Below are 8836 nucleotides of genomic sequence, written 5' to 3' on the forward strand. Positions count from 1 at the left end.
TCATCTGCAGCAACCTGTATTAGTTTGCCACCTTGGACTGCAAAAACATTAAATACCGGGGTTGAATTACTGTACCTCAGGGTAGATTTAGGTAGAGTGGGGATGCTTAGAAGTAAGTAACATTTCATCATAACAACAGTCCTGGAATGCATTCATCACAGGTTGATGATATTAACAGTAGAAGAAGATCTGATGGCAAGAAAGAAAGCCAGGTCAAGACCAGTTTGCATGACTGTTCACAAATAGACTAAATACAATGGAACTCTACATTAACCACTTTGTCTTAAAGGACAGCTTTTTTGAGGTCCCTGTACTCCAGTTACAGGCATGGTTGAGCAATGGACCTCAATTTAATTTTACAGGGTCACCCATCTTTCAATGCAAAAACCCACAATACTTGAAGATAAAATCGAGTAGACTTGAGAATTAAATTGTAGTCGTGGAGCTTACACTGTGCCTTCAGTATGGTGCACAGGATGGATCAAGGCGAAAATGTAACCTTAATTGCTCAACATTGCCCATGACTGGAATAAAGGGAATATTCTTCAAAATACCCCAACCTATCCTTTAAGGCCCACACAAGTCTTTGATCAGCAGTGATATTCTAAGATGCTTTGTATTTTCATAGCTGCTGGCTTTCTGTTTTTCTGAAATCAGCTTGTGACATGAAGTCAGTTTGTCTTATTTTGTTTTATATATAATTTGTTTTAATAATGCGTCAGAAAAGGGAAGCTTGAGGCAATTCCCTAACCAGTAGATATTAAAATACATCTTATTTATGTTTTATTGATGAAAATGTGATATATTTTTCATGAAACCTGACAGTGTAGCACTTCTGTTTTTGATATAGCTACCACCTTACATAACTCTTTGCTATTTTTAAAAGAAAATGCCATTGTTTTGAGATGAGTCATGTCATCTTTGCCTTGGCAGGAGCCAATATCTCATAACTGCAAAGGCCACCTCATTTTATGAAATTACATCATTATCATATGAAGCATCTCTTTCTTTTTGAAAATCTTTCTTTTTGTCTTACTGCAAGCCTCCTAGCACTCATCTCACAGGTTTCTCAAGATTTTAAACAGTCCACAGATACATACCACAGATGTATCAATGTATCTATGCGTCTGTGTATAGAGAGATACAGTATATTTCGTTTTTTTTTGTTTGTTTGTTTGTTTTTTGTTTTATATATTTTTGTTTTATATCTATATTCTTTGCTTTTTTAAATAATTATTTATAATAACATTACAAACTAATTTACTGAGTTTAACTAACTGTCATTGTTAAACCTTTACTAAGCTTTTTTTTGTAGCTTTATTAAGATTTCAGACAGGCAAGCTGATGTGAAAGAAGCAGAGTTTGAAAACAACTAATCACATGCCACATGGATCCATATCAGTCATTAGATCACTGCAGCAATGATAAAAACATTAGTCAGTTAATATTCAATAGCACATAATTGACATATAAGAATAAGCAGTAGAAATGCTGCCAGTTTGCCAATTTACCCAGACACAAAGTCATGTGGATTACCAATCCAGCCCGCTGTATTGGGGATAAGGGGGTTGGACTGGAAACCTCACCAGATTACACAAAACACACATCTGAATTGATAGACTGCACTTGGGTAAAGTGAGAAATTATCTTTCTCTGTACATGGGAGAATTTGAAAGTTCTCTCAACACAATAAACAAAACCTAATTGCTTATTTGTCCGTCCTAGCCTGTTACATTGTATAGTTCCTGTTTTACATGTAAACATGTTACTTGATATGACATTGCTTAATACAGCTGATGTGCTTTGGGCAATAATTCTAACTTTGTGCCATATCAATTGATGTATGAGTGTCAGTTATGTTTAAAGTTGAGATTCCACTGTTAAATATATTTTACTCAAAGTATACATTACTTCTAAAAAGGGATGCACCGATCCACTTTTTCTCTGTTCCGATCCAGTTCTGATATCTTGGCTTTGAGTATCAGCTGGTAGTGATGGGTCGTGGGCGAACGAGTCGATTCTTTTGAACAGCTCTTTCAAGTGAACGAGTGAACCGGCTCTTTAAAATGAACGAGCCAGTTCCCAATTTCTTTGTTTTTTGCTTTAATTCACTCTGTAGAAGAAGTCATAAAGCATGGGACTGCAGTATTATTCAGAGCTGCCTTTTTTTTTTTTTTTTTTTTTTTTACACTTTATTTTATTGTTTACAGAAAGTAAGCTAAGTCAAGGAGCTGATCTCCTGTTTTGGTCAAAGCAGCTCAGTTGTACAACATTAGTATTATTATTGTGAGTTTTCAATCCAAAATGTTCTTAAAATTTGCACTGATATTGTTCTATTCTAATATTTGAAGTTGAAATCTTGTTTAGTTTTATAAAAGTATTGGATAGTGTTACATATTTTTATAATCTCCTTGTTTTCTCATTTGATACGTGTTATCATGAATTTCTAAAGAAAGACTAAAATTTGCACTACATATTGCAAGGTTTGTTCTTGTTCTATTTTGCACTAAAAGTAAAAGCTGTTTTACATGGGAATTCGTTGTACCCTGCTTAGCTTTTTTAGGTAAGGGTGAATCCAAAATAGTGATCTTATTGTCAAAGCAGAGGGATGTGGCGCCGCGCCACCCTGTGGAATGTTTACAAATGTCCACACAGACCATTGCCAAATTAAATTATCATTATTTCAGGATAATTCAAACTCAGATATCCCACCAATAGAATATGGGATGTCAAAGTTTGAATGATTCTGATCGAAATATTAACCAACACCTTCTTAGCATCCAGTACAGTCTGATACCACCCTGTTAGTCTCATGTGGAATGTTTAGGTCCACATGGGGGGGGTGGGGTGGAGGGTGGAGGGTGGAGGGGGGGGTTACCACGGATCTTTTGTAGCCCAGAGGAGATATGCTGCTCAAACACTCAGTATGTAGTGTTAGTGTATGTTTATGAGTTGTAGAACATAATAAATTATCTTGAAGGAGTAGATGTTTACCAGTAAGCTTGACTCCAATAATTTAACAATATGTTAAATTATTATTTGTTTTAAAAATGCAAATTACTTATCAAACAGACCTAACAATTCAACTACCAATGAATGAGCAGTAGTATGCATGTGACAACATATTGAAAAATAAGTCGAAGAGATACCTCTTCTCTGAATAGACAAGCTAAGCCAGTGTGCTGCTGTTAGCCAGTGAAAATAGAGCGGAGTGGCAACTCTTCACTTTGTTAGACAATCTATGTCAGTGTGCTGCTGTAGCTGGAGAGTTTCTCTGCCTTTTGACTTGTGCGGTGCAGGTGCAGTTGTTATTATGTCAAATTCCGCGTTAAAAATAGATTCCGTTTTATTTGGCTAATTCCGCGATTCCGTGATTGATAAGTTGACCCCCCCCCCCCCAGTATTCTCCAGAATGGCCAGATGGCCAGTCCGCCCCTGGTTGTTGGTATTATGTGCAAGGTTACATGAGACTCTAGTGAACCACACAAAACTTCTAAGAGCTTTCTAAACTTCTTAAAAGAGCAAAAATATACAAATGCATTAAATGTATTTTAGAGGAATTTATTTGAACTGTAGGTTACATAGGTTTCATGTACAAACAGGTGTAGGAGTGCAAATTGCTACACACTGCTGAGGAAGAAGACCTCTGTGCTCAGTAGCTACAGCCTGGCAAACAGACTGCTGTGGGGGCAGTAGTGGTAGATTAGACTACAGAAATACTATAGAAATACTAGAGGAGGCATGTGCTTGCATCTGTCACTTATCATTACTTGGATCGCTAACATCAGTCCAATATCCATGTTAGGATCCTAGTGTTTCCTCCTCCTTTTTGTATTTGTTTTTCCCTGTCTGTCTGTCTGTCTGGAGCTGACCTGAGCACAGTCACCTGCACACCTGCCAGCCATCTGCTCAAGCCTTCTTCTCTTCACTCTGTGTAAAAGCCTGGTTCAGCTCTCCACTCCTCACCAGATTGTTTGCTAACCTCTGTGGTAGTGCACCTTGGCTCATTGAATTTTTGAAGTCTCTAGCTTATTCCAGTCTTGTTGCCTGATATTGTTTGTTCTCTGTTTTTTCTAGTCATCAGTTCCTGTTTTTTCCCTGCCACCACTTTTCTGGATCCTGGACCTGCTTCCCCACACTCACCTGGATTCTCCCTGGTTTTTCTACATATCTCCACAGCCCAGCTACATCAGCCAGCACCAGCTAAGACAATCAGAACTCCTCACAATAAACTCTTTTTGGCATCAATCTTTTTGTTGAGTTTTTGTCTGCATTGTGGGTCCAGCTCTACGCTCATTATGACAATCCAATTCGTGTATAACGTTTGAATCCGCACAGATACTGATACCAGTATTGGTATCGGTGCAACCCTGCTTCTGAATTATCTGACAATTATCTGATCTACAGTTGTGCTTCTAAATTATCTGACAGTTAGTTTAATTTTAGATAACATTAAGACTAAATTACAGTGTTTGTTTTAATCTATCATTTTGTCTTGCAGTGGTGGTAATTTTCCTGCTGTGGTGAACAGCTAAGATCACATTTGAATCCTTCAGTGCCACTGGACTGTACACTGCAGTACAGCTATGGCTTCACAAGCTGGCCTGTCTTTTACGTGAATCGAAGATGTTGTATGACACTTAAAGACACATCATTCCTCCCATCTGAATGATAACCTGACTATTTTAATCTACACTCTCATGAGCCACTTTTAAATTTATCATCTCATATTTATTAGCCAGGTATTTTATTTCTAACTAAACTATCTAACTATCTAACAAAATTGACCATTTGATTGGTTTTCATAATATGGTAGTACCAACTGTAGTGTCTGTGTATGCCCAGACTGTATGCATAAGGGCAGTCAGTGTGACATTGCTGTGTGTGTGTGTGTGTGTGTGTGTGTCACTCTCAGGCTGTGCTGGCTCTGGCAGCATCCTGAATGTCCAGACAGGCAGGAGAGAGGACACTGACAGGCTGTCAGCGACCCTGGCAACGGTATCATCCGTCATCCCTGTGGTGGTCACACTGGCCAGCATACACGGCTCACTCCATCACTCACTCACACACATACACAAGTCCTGGGGCCTCATTTATAAACGCTGCGTACGCACAAAAGAGGGCGTACGCCACTTTGTAAGCAACTTTTTGGATTTATAAAAAACAAACTTGACGGGAGAATGTGCGCACCTCCACGGCAGCTCTAACCCTGCCGTACGCACAAAATCTGGAGAAATAATAAAATAATCAATAATCAAATATTACCCATCACATATTATATATGAAGGATATATTGGAGAAAACGAAGAACGAGGCATAACTGATATAGATACATTATTATACATTATTGTGAAACTAAAATGTTTGTATGAAATCCATTCACATAGCCTAAACAATAAGGCAGACAGTAGCCTAACCATGTTCCCAAAATGTGCCATAACATTTAAAATGAATAAGAATTGTAATTAAAATGACATGAAGCGCAAAACTGCTCATCAATTAGGCTACAACACCTGTTGCTGTTCAGAAAATCAAGTGATGGGTGGGTATAAAAGGGCCCTCACTCACAATGCGTAAAAATGCACAATGGCTTATCTGGCCCTGCTGGAGGACTTGGCGCACGGGAGACTCCGGAGGGAGCGGCTCTTCAGAGACCGACAGGATCTATTGGCTCACAATGATGAATGACTCTTGCTCCATCGTGTCCGTGGTATATTTGCATATTCATCGAGGGTGTTCCCCTGACCTTATATAGGCACCATGTGGGCGGGGTAAAGCGCTTCCTCACGTGCCACAACTTTAGGATTGATTGTGATTTATAAATGGAAGCAGGCGTAGGACATGTGTGCACACTCTGTTATAAATCTGAAAGTTTTTGTGTGCACGCATTTCCTGTGTTTCCACCGTACACCACCTGGAGTGATCTTTCCTACGCACAGTTTTATAAATGAGGCCCCTGGTATTTGAAGGAAGAGCATCCATTGAAATTTAGGGGTGTGCTATATCATTTTAAATATTACTTGTATAATGTTATCTTTGTTAAAAATTGGTCATTAGGTCGTGATATTGGGACATGTTGCTGTACTGAAACGCTCATGATTAGGGTTGTGAATCACTGGGTAACTGGTGACACAATACTATCACAATATTTTACCCACAGTAAGGATGCAATTCTGCAATATGAAATACATCAGCTATGATACATCATGATATCTGTCACTGAAGATGAAAAAATACCCCGGAAGAGGTAAAATCATTTTCCAATAAGTAGGACTTGACAATGCTGAGCATAAACGAGAACCCAAATGCATGACTCCAGACAAGAGTTCGAATAAACAGTCTTTTAATTACACAAAGTAACAACTGAAAATCACTCTTACAGAGGAGAACACAAAAAAACAAAAATCAGTCTTTCGAGGAATAAACACTGCAATGGCAAAAAGTAACAACAAAAAAAATCACTAACGAGGAATACTAGAAAACAGAAAAACAAAGCAAGACAAAGTAGCAACTAAGAGGCTCGGCAAAATGCACAAATACAAGAATGGCTCAAAGGCTACCTGACGTGACTTGGCGTGATTTGCTGGCGAGACGACACAAGACGAACTGGCACGGGACAAAGGGAAAAGTGCCCTGCGTTCCAATACTCATACTGTCATACTATTTAGTAGGAAAAAAAAGATTTAGTGTGTCCCAATACATAGTATGTCAGATGCAGTAAACCAAGAGTACCAGGATGTTCTACTACATCCGGTCAGATTTCGCAGTCTGCATGTCAGCATGCTGCTCTGGCCATTCTGACCCACAATCCTTTGCGCAGCGGACGTTATGTCGCACTGACTGAGCTGCGTGTACAGGCCACGCCCACATACGGACGACAACAAAACACATATCTCACAAAACTCGCTCAGTGACAGCAGAAGCGACAGGAAGACAGAAGATAATAAATATGACAGAGGACAGCGCAGTATGAAACAGCACCGGCATTTTGACAACAACATTCAAATGTGGCGCTACGGACGGCGGCGGAAGTGAGCGAGAGGGCCGGACTTCAGGGATGATGTATGTAGTGTGTCCCAATAGTATGCATATGCATGCATATTTCATACTGAACTACATACTTTGTAAGGGCAGCTGCAGTAAGAAAAAGTATAAGTATGTGATTTGGAATGCAGGGCTGGACTATAACTACACACACAAGGTAATGGGAAACAGGTGGAAACAATCAGGGCGGGGCAGACAATCAGACCAGGGGAAACACACGAGGGGGAAGGGCAAGTGACCTGAAACAAGAAGAGAGTTAAATTTCAAAATAAAACAGGAAGTCACGAGACAAGACACAACAACACTCAACATAATTTTCTTGACATGACAGGACTCTACAATGATGTATTAGGGCCATTGTATGGAGAAAAAAATGTAAGGGGAAAAAAACTCAAATATTCTCTGACATTAAAGTGGCAAATTTCCGAGAAAAAAACTCGAACTTTTCAACCCCCCTCTCAACACATACACAAGTAAGAGTTCAAAAAATCTGAGGTGACATGGCACCACTGTTGGTTGTGATTGCTACGGGCTCATTACATTTGACTTTGATCTTGGCTCAGTGACTTAATCTTTGGCCTGTGTTTGTCTCTTTCTCTCTCTCACACTCACACACACACTCTCTCTCACACACACACACACACACACACACACACACACACACACACACACACACACTCTCTCTCTCTCTCTCACACTCACACACACACACTCTCTCTCACACACACACACACACACACACACACACACACACACACACACACACACACACACACACACTCTCTCTCTCTCTCTCTCACTCTCACACACACACACACACACACACACACACACACACACACACACACACACACACACACACACACACACCTTGTCTTGCTCATGCTGTCTTTGATGTGTGCTGGAGAAGAGAGCCTTTATCAAGAAATAAAAAGCTCCCTACAGAGCAGATTCATATCTGCTATCATTATGTCATCCGCTGATTCACATTTGGTTTAACTTCAATAAAATCATTTTACCGTAATGTTTTTGATGTGTTCCAAACTTTTTGTGTTGTTTTTTGAAGTTAGCTTTTCTTTTAAATGCTGCATGATGAGTAAAGAAATCACTTTGTCAGTTTATTAAAATGATAAAAGATGTTTTTTTGGTCCTCCTTGCATGTTTTGCTGAGGGTTACTCCTGATATTTTTAAAGTTTATATTATTGCTTTCAACACAACTAATAATGTTCTTATCCAGTGCCTTGAAAACCTGGTTGGCCTCTCTGAGAGTGTTTTAAACGGGTTCCACTTATACAGATAGGTCTGTAGGTATTTGGACAGTGACACAATATTCATAATTTTGCCCTTGTACACCACCACAGTGGATTTGAAATGGAGTAATCAATACGTGATTGAAGTGCAGACTTTCAGCTTTGATTTAAGGGGTTGAACAAAAATATGGCATGAACCATTTAGGATTTATAGCCAGTTTTATACATTTGGAATTTGGAGACAAATGTCAAAGACTGAGAGGTTAGCGTGATCTATTTGCCATATGTCATGACAAAAGCAATACTATGCTCTTCCACACACTGTATGAAGTGAAATTATTTCAGTCTGATCACTGAAACGCCAGCTGCATTTTACTGACTATTCCACTGTGCACTCACCATACAGCCAGAAAGTCTGTTCCAAAAAAAAAAGAGAGTCAATAACTTCCAAAACTCACTGCTCCCACAGTCAAGAAAAACATCCTTGGTAAGAGTCTTAATAATTCCACAGCAAGAAAACTGTAATCCATAGTCAAACTTC

This window comes from Myripristis murdjan, chromosome 2, assembly GCF_902150065.1.
Source record: "Myripristis murdjan chromosome 2, fMyrMur1.1, whole genome shotgun sequence".
Lineage (NCBI taxonomy): Eukaryota > Metazoa > Chordata > Actinopteri > Holocentriformes > Holocentridae > Myripristis > Myripristis murdjan.